The 18,716-nt window shown below is 38.9% G+C and overlaps 1 long non-coding RNA gene across 3 annotated transcripts in view; it reads right to left on the bottom strand.

Moving 5' to 3' along the window:
* LOC131400768 (uncharacterized) overlaps positions 1-18,716 on the bottom strand; it is a 70,769-nt gene that overhangs the window by 11,916 nt on the left and 40,137 nt on the right. Inside the window, exon 6 of one of the 3 annotated variants that reach the window (XR_009217446.1) lies at positions 13,639-18,378. The exons of the other annotated variants lie outside the window; for them this stretch is intronic. This is a non-coding gene — a long non-coding RNA (uncharacterized LOC131400768). Of the gene's footprint in view, positions 1-13,638; positions 18,379-18,716 lie in introns of those variants that run through there. 3 annotated transcript variants of the gene reach the window in all.

The following is an 18,716-nucleotide window of genomic DNA, read 5'->3' on the forward strand; positions in this document are numbered from 1 at the left end:
GTACTATTTTTGCAACGTCTTTTGAGTCAAACTATTTCACAAGAAAACATACATAACAATAAATTAATTTTAAAAAACCATTTGGGGCAGAGTCTGGACACAAGTGGATAAATCCCAACCACAGCCCCCCCTTGCTCAGAGATCTAAACCTTTAAGGTCTACTCCTTATTGCCTGGAACTCCTGATGATAGTTCCCCACACAATCTACCTTTCCCATGCACATCCAAGGCTAAGTGATTTCTGCTTGGCTCTTGCCCATCCTCGGCCACCTGACTTCTGGAGCAAAATCCTTTTCTGTTTGTACCCTAGTTCTTCCTATTGGATCACATTGCCAGAAAGCCCACCTGCCATACAGCTCAAAGGAATCCCCCCAAGTCTGCCCACCAAGCTCCAAGTCCTCTCTGCTAACCCTGGTTGGTGAACTTTCCCACCACCCCTACACTCTATCAACCACTCCTGTAGCTGTTTTCCCTCCTCTGGTAAGAAGAGGGGAGATCCTATTTTGTGTCCTCTTATCTCTTCCCCTCCACATACAGGTCAAACCCCCTAGCCAGTCTGGAGGGCCTTCCTCCCACGCAGGAATCTCTTTGTCCTTTTCTTAGGGATCCACTTTAGCACTTCAACTAGAATAATCCTCGACCCACATTTCCCCTCCCCTCCACATTGGGTACCCACACCCAGCAGCCCGAAGCCAGGGTACCCAATGGACTTTGAATGATGTGCTTCCCTCCACCATTCAGTGTACAGAGCCTGGCTCAGAGCAAGGGTGCTCAGGTAATTGACAAAATCATATCCTTCCTCTCAAATATTAAAGCATGTAACACCCTAACTTTACTTTTAATCTCATTGGTCTCTCCTCTCTCTCTAGAGTAACCCCTTAACTCACAATAATTTTTTTTTTTTGAAAGAGTTACTTCGGCAAAACCTGGCATTGCCTCAGCTCTGAAAAATCAACACAACAGCATCATGCCTATTATATTATTAGTGGAAGTAAAGAAACATGTCCATCAAGACCCAAGGTTCTGCTTAGTCCAGAAAATTGCTTCAGTATCCATCTAGAAATTGTCACTGCAGGATGGAGGATTTCAGAGGTGTGAACATTGGAAATTGACCTACAAAGATCCAATGGCTTCTGCTGTCAGAAATACTGTAAAATAAATTTGGCAGCAGAGTTACAAATACCTATGGGAGTTCATGTTATGCTGATGGTCTTTTCTGGCATCAGGCCTTCCTGCTGCCATTAGGTGTCAAGATGCTCCCTGGTTGTGTTGACGTTGGTACTCTTGGAACATGCTCCTCTCCTGCCAGTTACGTAATACTCCTTAGCACTGAAATCGGGACTTCAGAGTTCCATTTCCTTTGTTGTTTGTGAGGAACTTTGACTCCAAGTCCTGGGAGCTGTTATGATTATTTTATATTTATTTTATATATTTATATATTTAATATATGGAAATATTTATATATTTTATATTTAACACTAACCATATTTGGCCTCAGCAGCAACAATTTCAGAATAAAGTTTTTTCTTGAATCTCGAATTACTAGTAAAGAGATATCCTTTTTATGAATATGTCTAAGGTTTTAGAATAAGTTCTCTTTTGAATCATTGTGAAATAGTAGAAAAGAATCAGAGTAGCACTGGTCAGAGTTTCTACAATTCAACTATAACTTAAGTAATGTTGAGCCAAATAGTAAGAAATCTAAATTCTGCTACTAAATTAATTATCTCCCAACTCGGTTCATAAGATAAATTGGAACCTGGTTGGTATAAGTTTGTCACTGGTTTGTCACCTGGAAAGCTACATAATTTATAAGGCCCAGTGCAAATGAAAATGTGGGACCCCTTGTTCAAAAATTACTAAGAATTTTAGGATAGTGATAGCAGAGCACTAAACCAAGCACAAAGCCCTTCTAAGCATGGGGCCCTGTGCAACTGCACAGGTTGCACAACCGTGAAACTGGCTCTGCTTTTCACCACTAAACTCCACTGTTTCCTTGGAAGTGTCTTGCAGCCTCAAGGTTGAAAGCCAGCCCTGTGTAAATTCTGAGTTAAGAAGTTAAAATTTAAACGTGTTTCCAAAGGGTTTTGGTGCATAATCAGATGACCTGGAGAAGCCAGTGTTTTGGTTAGGGATGTCTGGGAACCCACTGATGGTAGTTTATCCAAATAAGGATGTGTTTATTTCAGGCACCAAGAATTCTGGGGGTAGGTAGCCAGGATTGGTTCAGCAGCTCATAGACGGCAGGAGAAACTAGGCTCCTTCTGTCTCTCCCATTCTTAGCAATGGGGCTGACACCCCTAAGCATCATGGGTGCTCCAAGCAGGAAGGAAGAAGCAGAAGAGGCAGTATGGCAGCTTTTACTTAGGTCTCTACTTAGTCTTGGCCAAGACTAAGTCGTGTGTCCAACATTAGCTGGAAAGGAGGCTTTCCAGCCTCCATAGTTAAAGACTATAAGCTAAGAGAAGGTTGGAATAGGTGATGAATAGCTCAGAATACACAGGTTGGAATAGAAATAGGCCGGAATACAGTATCTGCCAAGCCACTTAGGTGTTCCTCTAGAGCAGTGCTTCTCAAACTCAGTGTGCATATGAATCACGTGGGGATTTTGTTGATCTGTAGATTCTGAATGAGTAGCTCTAAGCTCAGGGCTGTCTACCTTTCTCAAGCGATGTTGATGCTTCTGATCTGTGCACCACTCTTTGACCATTGAATCCCTAGAATACCAAGAGTCAGGAGAGGAAAAATGAGATAAAAATAAATAATAAATCTAAAGTAGAGGAATAGGAATTGACACGCACTCATAGGAAAAAGGAAATTCAATTCTTCATAACTGAGGAAGGAGCCTGTGTCAGGAGAAGAGTAATATGGAAACCTCCTGACCAGATGAACTTACCAATCAAAGGGACAAATTGCTCCTGGTAGGGTACTTGCCTCCTGAAGCCAATAATGGGACATTTAGGAAAGATCTAGTCCTTTGATGACCTTGACAGTTTGGAAAAGATAGCTCAGCCTACCTGAGTCAATTAATAAGCGCAGTGAGTTTCAAAGTCTGAGTCCATAGAAGGAGCATAAAATTAAAAGAAGAGTGGAAATGGAAAAAAACGGAAAGTTGAGGTTAACTCTCCAAGCTGGGATTGTGCCTGTAATTATCTTAAGATCATAATATTTAAATTGATAGTGTGAATTGGGCTCGAATGAACAGGTTGCTTCCAGAGAAGAAGAGTGTTTTGTTTTGTTTTCTTACCTTCAGGTGATGATATCATAGAGTTACCCAGGGCCCGCAGTAATAAGGAACCAGCCAGGATAATGTCTCAGTTAGGATTCCTTAGCTGCAAGCAATAGAAACCAACTCTGGCTGACTTAAACATAAGCAGCTTATTGGATGACTATTGATGCTTCCAGAAATGATGGGCTTGGGAAAGGACAAGAACCAAGGGAACACCAGAGAATTAGGAAGCAGAAACCACAGCCATAGCCGTGGAGCAAAGTTTGTTTAGCACATCATTCCTTCCTGCCCTTGAGTCAAAGTCCCAGGAGAGAGCTTCCAGTCAGCCAAGCTTAGGTTGTATACTTATATCCTGACATGGTCTCTTGGCTTCTGCAAAAAGTGGTTGGCACCTGGAATTGCTCTCCCACCAAGACCACATTATGCAAAAGAGTAAGTCCCCAAAAAGAAATCCAAATGATACCAGAAAAGTGAAATGGATATTGGGCAATCAAAAACAAAAACAAATGCTTGCTATAGATGCAAAATACAGTTTCTCTCTAACACAAGTTCCAATTGATTGGGGGTAGCTGCCTAGAGTATATGTTGAGAAGATTTCTGAAACCATGTCCAAGCAGAATGGGAAAAGGTGCTGTGATTGATCAGTGGGGTTGGCCATTGCCACTAAAAGAGAAAGAAGTAAAATATGTGCCAGCTCTTTGCCATTTTTTGCATAGCACAAATCTACCTACTCCCTAAAGGCTTTCTCTTATCCGTTCTGCTAGAAATAAACCCTCCCTTTTTGGCTCAAACTATTTTCCACGCCTGAATAGCTGAACAACAATCTGAAACCCTCTGTGCCTCCATTTTTCATTGGTTAATGGAATATTAATATCCAATTCCTAGGGTAGTTTTGAGTATCATAAACATTAAAACAGGGCAAACATCATGCATAATGCCTGGCAAAAAGTCAGCTCCCAATAAATGTTAGTATGCCCCTCGATATGTACCTCTCTATGTCTGGCTATACATTCTTCCCTGTGTCATGGCTACTTGTGTATAAGTACACAGAAGTGGAAAGAAGAGATACTGGACTTTGAGACCATCAGAGTCCTTGTGCGGTCTTGCTCTATTTACCACTGTATTTCCACCACCCAGTATAGAACATATCACTTAGAGCAACAGCTCAAGGAACAGTCATTGAATGAGTGAGAAAGTTAACCTCTCTGAGCCTCAGTTCTCCCAGCTATAAATTGAGACCACCTCTTGCTCATTATGTCAAGATGTTTCAAACCAAAAACATGTAAACATTGCCTAGGACAGTCTTTAACCACATATTTGCTACTCCATAAATGTTAGTTTCCTTCCTTTCCCAAAAACTGGTAGTTTCAATGAATAAAAAAATGGCCCTGGAGTGTGATCTATTTCATATGCTCAGATTAAACCAATGAGTAACTACATTCAATTAGATTTGAACACTTGTTTTAAAAAGATAAATATGTGAGCCACAAAGGAATCCATTTCAATTTTAACTAAAGATAATTGAAATACATATTTCTACAAGGAAGAAGAGGCCAGATCAAAAAAAATCCCTTCTTTTTTTCCTCCTCCTTCATTATCCCAAGAGGTGTCAAATTATTGATCTACACTCAGAAAGTGGCTTTGATGGACTTGGGACTTCCTTTGTTTGATAGGAACAAAAGGACACTATGAAAATAAAGCAAATGCTCACTATTATTTTTAGCTGTAAACCTAGAATGGGTAAAACTGAAAACTGCTTACTTCTGCAAGCTGTTAAGGATTGGTCATTCTGAAAACAAATTTATACTTACTTTAAGATACATTTGGAAAATAATATCACTGTAATAAGCTGAAATTCAATGTCGGCTCCTTTCCCAATAGGACCCAACTAGAGCAAGCAATTTTCTACCAATCTGTATTTTTCTACAAACATAGGCACATAAAGAATAGCTTGGGAACTCGGTTTGCTCCACAATAAAAAATAAAAGCTGTTCTCTTCATTTAAAAATCTTTCAATTACCTTTTGCTTCATCCCTTCTATCTCGCAGATGGTTTCTTCTTTCTTGATTTTTTCCATTTTTCTGATAGAAGAGGAAACCAATTGCATAATTTTTATGGCAGATATATACCCTGTTGATGACACAGCTATCTTAATTTTCCAATTGTGGGTTTTAGTTGCATTAGGCAAGAACTCTGTGGTGTTTGTCCTCTCTGAAGTATATTGACAGATACTGAGCCATAGCAAAACATCTGTGTATTTGTGTTTGTATCAACATGTCTTTGTGGGCATGTACAAAACACAGAGGAAGCTATAGGTTAATTTAAATGATGACGGCTTTTAACAAAAAAATTTTTTTACTGTTAGTTCTAATTGTAAAAACAATATAAAAACAAAGATAAGAATGTGACATGGGCCATAGGTTGATAATCAGAAAAGCTAGGCTTTCAGTTCTCATTTCATCACTAACCGGCTCTGTGACTGTGATAGCTAGCTGCCAAGATGGAGTCCAGTGATCTCTTCCTTCTGGTACTCACGACCTTATGTAATCTCCTCCCACATTATATCACGGTTGGTCTGTGTGACCAATAGAATATGGCAGAAATGATGTTTATCACTACTGAGGCTAGATCATAAAAGACACTGTGGCTTCTCTACCTTGCTCTCTCTTAGGTCACTCACTCTGAGGGAAGCCTGTTGCAATGTTATGAGAACACTCAAGCAACCCTATGCAGAGGCCCACATACTGAGGAACAGAGGTTTATGACCAACAGTGACTTCAGTGAGCTGGGAAGAGATCTTCCAACCCCAGAAAGCCTTCAGATGACTGCAGTCTTGGCTGACATCTTGATCGCAACCTCATGAAACACCCAAAGCTAGAACTCCCATCTAAGTAATTCCCAGATTCCTGATCCATAGAAACTATGGCATAATAAATATTTATTCTTTTAAGCCACTAAACTTTGGGGTAACTTATTACATAGCAATAGATAACTCAAACAATGAGCCAGTGGGAAGCGCCACTTTATGTTTCCATTTCTCAGGTTATTATTATTCACTCAACAAATATTTACTGCCTAATGTGTCAGGCATTATTAAAATGGAGAATTAGACCAAATTTTCCTTCCAGAAATAACATTTGGATTTTCATGGATAATCACAGAATCTGTCAGACTATTCTGTCAATAGAATCTGCAGTTTGCTAGATCAAACACTCACTTCTTGTAGAAAAAGTCCAAATACTATCTGAAATCAATACCATTAATTGGCTAACCCAATGATCATTTCCTTATCCCTTGTTGCTTTCAAATTTAGACACTGGAAACACTACTAATTGGCTTTTCCAGCTTTCCTTGCCACCAGAGGTGGCCATGCAAACATAATGCTGTCCAATGGGACAGAAATAGAAATTTGTTGAAAGGGTTTCCAGGAAAGATTTTGCTTTCCTGATAAAAGAGGCAAATATGACTGGCACATTCTTTCCTTCTTTTTTCTGCCCTAGATACAGCCCAATGCCTGGAGCTGAAGCAGTCATCTTGTAGCCATGAGGGGAAAGCCTAGGGAATTAAGAGACACTGGCCTTGACATAGTTGAGCTGCCAAACCAATGCTAGGAGCTTCCTACCTCCAGAGATGCAAAACTCTCTATATAAGTCATAAAGGCTACACTTTCTATTACTTATAGCCAAACTCTATCTTAATTGATACAATACCGTAGAAAGTGATTGGTTTCAAAAGAAATAATAAGGAAGGGTTTCCCCCCCAATGCATCTCCTTTGCTGTGAATTCCATGAATTATTGAGATATAGTTTGCTAACATCAACACCACCAACAACAAAAAAGCCTCTCTCCTGTCTTCGTAAACACTAGGCAACAGTGTATTAGTAGTACTTAACATTTCTTGAGTGCTCACCATGTACCAAGCGCTGTTCTAAGTGCTTTAGAAGTATTAATTCATTTAAATTTCACAATAATTCTTTGAGGTCAATACTATTATTTTCTACATTTTGCAGATAAGAAAACTGAGGCACAGAGATTAAGAAAATTTACAGGATTTCATAACTAATTAAACAGTAAAGCTGAAACTAAAACCAAGATCATTTAATTTCTGTCTTCACCATTTTGCTTATATCTGACATTTTTAGATAAAGCAATAAACACAAGAAAAAATGACATTCATGCTCCCCCAAATGCACAGGATCTTCCAAATTTTGATTTTTTTAACTCTTTGAATATTTTCTGCTTATGTAACTTTAAATTATACATACAGCTAGCAAGTGGAGAAGAGCTGGGCTGAGCAATAGAGTAAGATGTGAGATATGTGACTTTGGATGGAGGGAAAAATAACACTAACAGTCATCATCACCACTGTCATCATATCTAACATTCATCGAGTTTCTGCCTTATACTATGCACTACACTAGTAGGTACTATGTCATCTTTATATTTAAATATTTAGGGATGTTTCCCCAAGGATCAATTAGGCCTGATTTTCAAAAGACCACTCAAATCAATGGAGATACAGGCATTCACCAATTAAGAGAAAATCAGAGCCATAATCAGATGAACCTTGGGGAAATGTATCCAAAGCCCTTAATAGAAGAAAAATTAAATAGCTATGCTTTATTGAACATTTACTCTGTGCCAGACACTGCACTTAATGGTTTACAAGCGTTATCTTTAATCTTCACACAACTCTAAGAAGTAAGTCCTATCATTAGCCTTCGGTCCTCTCTGTCCCCCACTCCACCTGCTGGGGAGTGAGAGGAGGAGATGCAAAGGTTGGAAGTAACTAGATAAACTCTTTCAGGCACCAGCCCCATCTTCTATGTTCTATGCATAAGAAATGATTAGACTCTTGGGTCAGAGACAAAGGACAAAGGACAGCAATTGCAGTAGTCAGAGTAACATCACTCGTACTGGTTCCCCAAGCCCCGACTCCCACAGGGTGATGCAGTGAGGGCTAGGTGATACCTGAATACGCAGTGAGGAACTCTGAGCCTTGAAAATACCAGTCCAATAACACGGCTGCTACTAAACCTGCCCTGGAGAGAGACATTATCATTACTGTCCTGGAAAGTAAGAAAACCTGCCCTCTGCTTTGGAGGGAGTCACTATCTCTATCTTCTAAGGTTTTTCATCATACAAGTATCCTGGAAAGGATAGTCTGGAATGCAAATCTATTGATGCCTTTGCTCAGAAGACGGGACAGAAATTCAAGACACCACAAAGAATTGTCTCCCAACAAACAAATGATTCAGAAAGGTTTTCATGGGATCATTCTAGTGTTCCCAGGTAAGTATAAATGTAGGAACTGAAATTAGGATTATACATATTTCTAAGCTTTTATTTACTTAATCATTTGGAAAGCAATCATAGAATGTCCATAGCCTACAATGTCAAAAATGATTCACCTATTTTGAAGAAAACACAATGCAGAAAAACATTTATGAGTGCCCTTCAGGGCCTGACCATAGATTGGCTTTTCACGGACATCTTATCACTGCAATCTCAAACATTCAGTCATTAAACTCATCAAGTGTGCTTTCTGAGAAGAATAAAGTTATCAGTGATATTGACGATGAAGTTTAAGAATAAATAAAATAGTGTCAATATTTTATTGTCGACACAAAATAACCAATAACCATTCTACAGATAAGAGAAATAAGGTGAGTTTACTTGAGCCAGAGTGAGGATTATAACCCGGGAAGGCCTTAGAAAGCGTTCCGAAGAAGCATGGTTTTCAGTCCAGTCTTGTATCTTTTTAGAACAAAGAACATACATTAAATACAGCCAGGATACATTTTCATCAAAATTTCAAAGAGGTATTCAGTTGCAACTTAGCAGGTCAACGTGACCGTGATGTCAGGAAAGGGACTAATCCGGGCGTTACCAATAGGGCCTGGGAGGGTAAGTATGCATTCTTATCTTAAGAGGGTGTATTCTTTACTTTAATGGTTAAACTGATGTACACTGTATGTTTGATAGGCCATAAGTCAGGCTTTTTAGTTCCAGCCAGATCAGTTTTGAACCTGAATAGTTACCCCATATACCTCAATATGTGAAAATCTCTTGTCATTATGAGTAACTACTAAGAGCTGCTAAAAGAGCATCACAGACCAGATGCAACTGGTTTAGTTCAATCATCAACCTGCTATGATGGATTGTAATTAGTCTTTGGGTGGTGAACATGATGTAATCTATGCAGAAATAGAAGTATAATGATGTACACCTGAAATTTATGTAATGTTATAAACCAATGTTACCACAATAAAAAAAAATCATCAATCTGTAACCACAGGACCAGGAACAGAATTTGCCACCCCAAAATATGTCTCTTTGGCATAAGGGATAAATTTTGAGCTGATGATTATTAAAAATACAGCAGACACAGGAAAAGCTCTGAAAACCTAGAAGTTACCCATTTGTAAGTGAAATTTACATGTATAAGAAAAGTCTCCATTTGTAAGGTTGCCTCCCTCTCTGTGCCAGGAAGAGGAGGATGACTCTAAATCTCTAGAAACTTGTGTCAATAAAGAAGGCAACGACTTAAATCTGCATAACGACTTTACCCTTGTTTACTGTGCTTTTCCTAGTAACCTCCTATAACTGACCCCATCTTAACAACAAGATGTTAAAGCTTTCTCAGGGGCAGTGAGCCAGCCAGGAGGAAAGCGCGGAAGAGAAAATTTTGATCTGCCAATAGAAACTTATCCTGCCACCACTTCTGCATACCAGCCTGCCCTCCCCACTCCCTTAAACCTTACCCCACACCCTGGATCAGGGAGACAGAGTTGAGAGCCTGTCCTTCTGTCTCCTTGACAATCGATTGTGCAGTAATAAACTGTTTCCTCTCTCAAAGACCAGTGTACACAGTATCGGCTTCTGTGCGCATAAGGGGGTGAGCCCTTGCTCAGTAACATGCCTAATTAACCCTATTAGGTTCTTCTTTACATATGAGGAAACCAGGCCTCCCATAGATTAAGTAAACCTCCCAAGATCACGCAGCAGGTTTATGGAAAAACCACATCTGTCTCACTCCACATGTAATCCCAAAATGCATAAACAGGATTCTTTTGATCACCTTTAAGCATATTATAAAACATTCTCAGAAACCAAGAATTTTCATAGGTTCATAGTGAGAGACTTGGATTTGGGATCTGAGCCCATAAAATAATAACATTATATATTTTTTCTAAAATAACCACTTTCCAGCCAGGAATTTGAAACCTGAAAATGCTTTTTCCCAAATGGAATGGGAAAAAATAAACTGTGGTATTTGTAAAAGTTATTCAATGATGAATTAGTCTCTGGGTTATCATAAAACTATTTTGGTAGTTTCCTGATTGCTGTGAGGTTAATAATAACTTGGGAATGATGCCTGTAGCCTTCAGTCATTTATTTAGTGCCAGCAATATCCCAGAAAAAAACCCCACAACATTATTTAAGCCATTTCACATACTTTTGAGGAAATAAAAGAATAGGATTATTTATTAATTAACAGGAATCTCCATCCTGTGAGTTTTTAAACTACCTTTGAACTTAGAGAAAAAAATAGGAAATAAATCATAATCAGGTTTGTGTCATAAATATTACAGTATAACAGCCCCATGGTTTTATATAAAATATCTTCCTAAGAATGTATACAAATTCCAATGTGAGAAAGTCAAACAATAGGACTACATAAGAATGAAGGGGAGCAGAATTTGCCACCGCAAAATATGCCTCTTTGGCATAAGGATTATCTTGAGCTGGTTATTTATAAGAAACAACAAACACAGGAGAAGTTCTGAAAACCGACTGTTTTGTAAGATACATTTACATTTATAAGGGAAATCTCCATTTGTAAGAGTGTCTCCCTCTCTGTACCAGGAAGAGGAAGATGACAAAATCTCTAGAAACTCTTCTCAATGGAGAAGGCAGGACTTAAATCTGCATAACAACCTTAACCTGTTTACTGTGCTTTTCCTGGTCACCTCCCGTAACTGCCCCCCACCAACACCTTCTTTTGTCTTTAGCTGGAGATGGTATTTAAGGTGGTGTCTTAGGCCATTTGGAGGAGTTACTCTGTTTTTCCTGGGTCTCTGCCGTGTATGCAGGAGGTATACATGTTATTAAACTTCTGTTTGTTTTTCCCCTGTTAATCTGTCTTTTATTACAAGGAGCATCTCAGCCAAGAACCTAGAAAGATGGAGGTAAAATTATTTTTCCTCGCCAACAAGAGGAGGTGATTTTCAGAGATATTAAAAAATATTAGAAAAACTCACAATACATCGATCATTTTGACACACTCTTTAATAATATATTTTCAGCATTTTGGAAATGTTTATTATTTTTATTCATTTTCTTCACAATTAACATAGTCTACCTATGTAAGTCTGATGAGTGTCCAAATAAAGTTAAAAATTATCAGCTTTCAGCATGCTTAAGGATCTGTATTGAGTTTGTACCCTAAACTTCTCTCACTGACATTTTTATAAAATAATAAAGACAAAATGTAATAAAACATTCAAATAATTGCAGTGGGCAAAGACGGAGATGCTTCCAAACCTGACTTTTGAGTGACAGGCAGCGCCAATATGTGATGGCTTGAAATACTCATTCATCACCTGATGTATGAAAACTTCAATTTGACTTAGGAAAGGCAGTTTAAGGATTTCCCAATGAATAATGTATTAATGTGTGGGATGAATAAAACTCAAAATTTCAAAGGTCAGCACAGCCCTAATGTAAAGTACTTCTAAATTTCCCAAGGGTGACCGTAGCTAGCTAGCACTGTCTAATTCTGCATTTCCATTATTCCTGCAGAACGCCTGTTGATACACAGGACATTTCACTTCACAGTAGCACCGGAAGCTGAGCAAAGCATCAGTGACTTGCCACTCTCTGGGAGAAATTCTGGGGGCTGTAGGGTTGATAAGCCTGACTGAGAAATTGACCACTTCCTAGTCCTTCAAAACGGGACAGAGTCAGAGAGAAAGCAGGTGGGAGTGGGATATAACTGACCTCAATATCCACGCCTACCTCAGAGACAACAGGTCTGAGCCACAATTTTTCTGCAGGAAAATCATTTTCTGAGGCAATTAGGGTTGTAGATACCAGAAATTTGGCTAAGGACTGTACCCATCAACCCACACCCAGGTTAAAATCTGAGTCAAAAATTGTGACAACTCCCCATTGTCTTAATACCTCAAGGGCAGGAACATTTTCTTCTAGCGTATCTTTGAGTTTGCTGTTTGACCCAGTTGTCCTGGTTCCCCCTCTGCAATGCCTATTTTCAGAAGCTTGCATCTTTGTCCCCATAGCTATAACCTTCTCTTCTATCGTTTTCATCCTTTTGTTTTTTTCCCTCGTTATTTTTGGAGCACTGTTCAAGTTTGCCTTATCCATTTTTGATTTGTTTGTTCTCTAATGCAGATTCCATTCTTTTGTTAGCTCATGGATACTTTACTTCTGCCTTTGTTTGTAGTTTCCTTGGATTCTTCTCAATTGTTTCCAACTTTCACTTCACCCCGCCTTCTTCTCAGTACCTTCTATTTTCAGGCCAGCCTTTTGTGCTTTCATTTCACCTTTCATTGCCTACTTCATAGAATTTGCTTTTTCTTATATATTTTTTGCAAGCCCAATTTTCTTCTGTTTTCCCACGGTTGCACTGTTTCCTAGACCTTTGCTACTCAAACTGTGATCTCAGCACCAGCAGCATCAACATCACCAGGGAGCTTGTTCAAAATGTAGATTTTTCAGGCTCTACCCAAGACTTACTGAATCAGAACCTGCATTTTAACAGGACGCCCAAGTGATTTGTAGGTATAATGGGGTCACGAGGTATTGAGAAGCACAGATCCATGGTTCCCTGCAAGATGGTCTGGCACTGCGATTAGGAGCAGAGACTTTAAATGTTGGATGAATCAATGGGTCCCAGTACTGGCTCTGCCGCTGACTAGATGTGTAATCCTGAGTAAATCTTAATCAGTCTGAGCCATGGCTACCTCCATCTGTAATATGAGAGAACTCAACTCAATGTTCTCTGAGGTCAAGTTATTACATGAATCCAGATAAGCAAAATTTCTCCCCACTCTCCAACCTCTTAAGCCTGGTTAATGCAGCATAAAACTGGCCGCACTATTAAGGAAGCAGACAAATCTTTGTGGACCACATAAATCTATAACTATGGTATCTCCTAAAATCATAGCATATAACAGCCTCTTATTGGGCCTAAGTAAAATTCTACTGGTGATTATGATGTACTTTCATTGCCCAAGACATTGTCTAGACCTATGCTGTCCAATATGGCAGCCCATGTGGCCAACTAGTCCCATATAGCTATTGGGTGCTTGAAATGTGCCTAGTCCAAAATGAGATGTGAAGTAAGTGTAGGATCCACACTGGATTCCAAAAGTTTAATGCAAAAAAAAAAGAATGTAAAATATCTCAATAATTGTGTTATATTGATTACATGTTGAAATGATCATATTTTGAATATATTGGGCTAAATAAAATATATTATTAAAATTAACTTTACTTATTTCTTTTTACTTTTTTAATGTAGCTATAAGAACATCTGGTGTGAAGAAAATTTAGTAACTCATTCTATTTCTACTGGGCAGTACTGGTCTAGAAGCTATGAGGAATAAAAAGATGAGTGTCTTAGTCTCTGACCTTTAAGGTTATTTTAGTATAGTGGAGAGAGAAGTGGAGAGATGGAATGGATCCAAAAGTAACTAACAGAAGGCAGAGCGACTATGAGACAAAAGAGTAGAGGGACAAAGTGCTACTTGCATGAAGGGGAAGAAGGCATTTATAACTGAGTTTTATTTGGAGAGGGATTTTTATTTGCAGGGGTGGGGGGATTTCCTACAGAGGAAATCATCCTGCTGTGTTTTACCATCATTTTTCTCACAGAGATTTGAGCATTATCACAATAGGCTTTTGCTAACATTTGCAGAGGAACTAGAGAAAACCAACCCAAACCTGATCTCAAAGATATTATTGTCCTCAAAATGCTCTGAGAACAAGAAAAAATCTTGTTTTTATTTCCTACATGTGGTGTTAAAATCTATCCAGGGATGAAATGATATAAATTCCCCAAAATAAAGCATTATGGCTTGACTTCCGCCACACTCCTCTAAAAAGACAAATTATTGTTCATAGCGCAGTCTCTTGAATTGGCTAAATGGTCTTTCAAATAAACATTGTGAGAGATGGGTCTCCCAGGTGCTTACAAATTCCTCCCGTCCCTTAATGATTGTATAGTGTGACTTCACGACAACTGGATGGAAAATGAAAAACATGATGTGTGGCAGAGTTGGCTGGGGTGGGTTTAATAGACATCCACTTTGTAATTCCAGCTTCACAATGATCTTGTGCAATAGCAAGTGAGACCTAAAGGCAGCAAACAGAATTCTACCTTTAACATAGAATTCAATATCTATTGAATCCAATATCTCTTCCCTCTTATTCCTTACTAACAGAATTCTGCTTTTGCTAGCAGAGGCATACCCAGCTAAAAACTATATTCTCCAGCCTCTCTTGTAGATGGGATGACCAGACAACCCAATTCAGGCACATGAAGTGTAGATGGAAGTTGTGCAGGACTTCTAAGAGAGCTCCTGCACCAGGGCAGACTCAGATAGGGCATCCTCCACCATGCTCTGTTCTGCCCTTCTTCTTGCCTACAATGTGGGCACAGTGCTGGAGGAGAAGTAATCGACTGTGGCCTGAGCAGCAACCGCACACAGAGGATGGCTGAGGAAAGAGATGGAGCCTGGAGCCTTTGTTTCCTTGTGGAGCCACCAGCCCTAGATTGGCCAACTCTGGAATTTTTGTCATGTGAAAAATATTAAATATTTGTTTAAGCCACGTTGGTTGTGTACCCAACCAATGATGACAGTTTTTTGTTTGGTTGGTTATTTTCACGAAATGAGTTGATGTTTTAGTGACCTACCAACCCAACATTAATGGCAGTGTCAGTGTCCATCAATACTGCTTAATGGATCACATAACCTAAAAGAATAAAGTACCTAAACTACAAGAAATGTTATACTAGTTGTGATCTGTGGTTTTTCTAGTCCAGTGTTCACTGTATTCGCTAATGCTTATCTCAAGAGCCTGAGGACGATGATAAACAACATGTATTGAGTACTTGCTATTGACCAGGCACTGTTTTCAATGTATTATGTATATTATGCATTTAATCCTTACATGGACTCTGTGAGATAGGTAATTATTTTCTCCGTGATACAGATGAGGGAAAAAGGGGGCACATGGAGTTAAATGATGTGCCCAAAATCCCAACTACTAAGTGGTAGATTCATCAGAATTTAAACCCATGTCAGCTGACGCTAGAGCCTACTCTCTACCAGGTATGTTTGATTGCCTCCTGCTCACAAAGAGCCCGAAATTCTTCCCTCAATGATGCTTTAAATGCCGACTGTGACCTTTTTGCTTTCTAACCCATTTGGTGTTTTAATTTCTTGAGCTACTTACAATTTTATTCAATGCTACTTCTCATGGTATGTTTCAAAATCATTACTGCCACCACAGGCAGGATTATTCAGTTGATGGTAGGTTAGAGCTAAAATAACCATACATACTCTGGCTTGGGACAGGCCAGTTTATATCTATTGTCCTAGCCTCCTGTCAAGTTTAGCATTTGTTCTGGATTTTTCATTTTTAATATAGTGATACTATTTCTAACAGCTTTATTGAGAACTTTTTGACATTTAAAATTGCATACATTTAAGGTGCACAATTTGATGTTTTGATACATCTATACATTGTGAAAAGATCATCACATCAGGCTAATTAACATATCCATCACCTCTACATCGTCACCAGTGTGTGTGTACGTATGTGCGTGGGGGGGGGGGTAAGAAGATTTAATTTAAGATCTATCCCCTCAGCAAATTTCAAGTATACAATGCAGTATTGTTAACTGTCATCACCATTCTGTACATTAGATCCCCAGGACTTATTCATCTTGCATAACTGAAACTTTGTACCCTTTGACCAACATGACCCCATTTCTCTCTCCCCCCAGCCCCTGGCAACTACCACTCTACTCTCTGCTTCTATGAGCTTCACTATTTTAGAAGTAATGCTATTTAGAGATGCATTTATATAAGCTGAATGGATATACTAGACTTCTATCTTGTAATTCCAGCTTCTGCAATGGTCTCACGCAGTAGCATGTGAGACCCAAAGGCAGTGAACAGAATTCTCCCTTTAAAAAGTGATTAAATATTAAACATGGTTACTTATAACCAACTGCTTCTTTTCCAGTCTTTTCCAGACACAGATTTATTACCACCACCCTTTTAAGGACAGCATGCAGAGCACTAGCTGATAAAATGAAGTGCTCTCAGATTAGAGCAGCTAAAGACAGTGCATTAGTTATCTATAACTGCCTAACAAACCACCCCCAAAACTTAGTGACTTAAAACAACCACCATTTTATTTGCTCATGAGTCTGTGTGTCAGCAATTTAGGCTGGGCTCAGCTGAATGGTTCCTCTGCTGGTCTAGTCTGGGGTCACTCATGTGGTTACAGTTATCTGGTGGCTCAAATGGTGCTAGATGGTCTAGACAATGGTGATCAAACATTTTGGTCTTGAGATTCCCTTTACACACTTAAAAATTGTTGAGGACCACAAAGAGCTTTCATTTAACTGGGTTATATCTATTGATATTTACCATATTAGAAAATAGGTAGTTTTTAAGAACAAGAATACATAAGCACACATTTTCTATTAACCATCAGAGTGATGATGTCATCACACATTATGTAGCCCCTGGAAAACTCTAATGTACACTTGCAAGAGAATGAGAGCAAAGAAGGCACATGTTTTAGTATTACTATGAAAAGAGTTTTGACCTCATGGACCCTCTGAAAGGGCCTCCGGTACCACCAAAAGTCACCAGACTGCACTTTGAGAACTGCTGGCCTAAGATGGTCTCACTCACATGTCTGACAATTGGTACTGGCTAACAACTGGACTTCTCTCTCATTATGTGGCCTTTCATCCACAAGGAAGCTAGCCTGGCCATGGTGATCTCAGGATAACGCAGAGAGTAAAAGAGGAAGCTGTAAAGGATCTTGACGCCTTGATCAGAAATCCCACAAGGAGATTTCCACTACTTTCTATTGGTCAAAACAAGTCACAGGGCTATCCCAGATTCAAGGGGAGAGGAAATAGGCTTCACTTCTTGATGGGAGAAATGCAAAGATGTGGCCTTCTCTGCAAACAATCTCCCTCGGACAGCTAACCCCTTCCAGAACTGGGCTGCGGTGGTAAGTCAAGTATTTGATGCTGCTGACTCAGCTAGTCACCTGATGAGCCCTCTAGCAGTGCATGGTCTGTGATCAGCCTGAGAAATGCACAAACGAGTCAGTTCACCAATTAGTGGTGCTGGTGGGAACTAAAGACAATTTAGGTTAAGACTATGTGAAATATGTGTGGGAAATAGAGGCTGGACAATAAGCCTTCTGTAAAGTAAGTGGAAAATAGTCTGAATGTTCTTTTTATAGTGCTCTTGTCATTTACGATATGGGGTAAATCTCAACCACTTATTTATTTTATTGTTTGGCAAAGCTTTTTTTACTTTGCAATAAATGCTTTTGTAGCAGCGAGCTCACAGAAAGTTCATGTTCAATAAAAAATTAAGCACTGAGTTTCCTTTCTTCAAGAAAGGTATTGATGAACATATAATTTGCACAAAATATTTGTTACTATTTACCATGTACAATGAGGGTCCTTATGATATCATTTTCCACCTGAAAACCAGAAGACCAAACCTACTAAAGAAGCATCAGTATCTGCTTCAAAATTTGTCATTTAAAAAAGTCTGTAGCTGAAGATAACAATTTAACAATTTAAGCAGCAGCCATGAAGACCTAGCACTCTATGCAACAAGGCTATTCATTTTGACCAAAGGATTACTCTTCATTTGCCCATTTTCAATTCCAAATGTTCTGGTGCACATACCATTGCAGCTACTGTGTAAAGTCAATTAGCAGAAAAGAACTTCACAGTTAAATGATGCCAGATTTTTATCAATGATTTCAGATGTTTCAAATGGAAAATCAGTTAATACCAATGATGATTTTATTTTTCCATCTATTTCTTGAAATCAAAGTAAAGCTCGGACGTTTGTTCTGCTGAAAACGAAACATCTGATGTTGTGAATGCTATTACAAATTCAGTTATAAAGTTCAATATGGAAGATAAAAATATTTGTTTTTACGTAAAAGACATATACTTTTTATTTCATGGAGGACAGTAATGTGGTACAAACAACGGCATGATTTTATTAAGAAACCTATGGAGAAAATAGGTTCTTGGAATTGGTTTGCTGCATACGTTACTCATGATTGTGCTCAAACAAGCAGGAGTATTCCACCAATCAAAACAGAAGCTGAGGCTGTCAAAATTTCAAATGTTTCTATGTATACACAGAGAAACTGAGCTACAGAATTTTTGTGACAAAGACAAC

Source organism: Diceros bicornis, chromosome X (genome assembly GCF_020826845.1).
Source record: "Diceros bicornis minor isolate mBicDic1 chromosome X, mDicBic1.mat.cur, whole genome shotgun sequence".
NCBI classification, from domain to species: domain Eukaryota; kingdom Metazoa; phylum Chordata; class Mammalia; order Perissodactyla; family Rhinocerotidae; genus Diceros; species Diceros bicornis.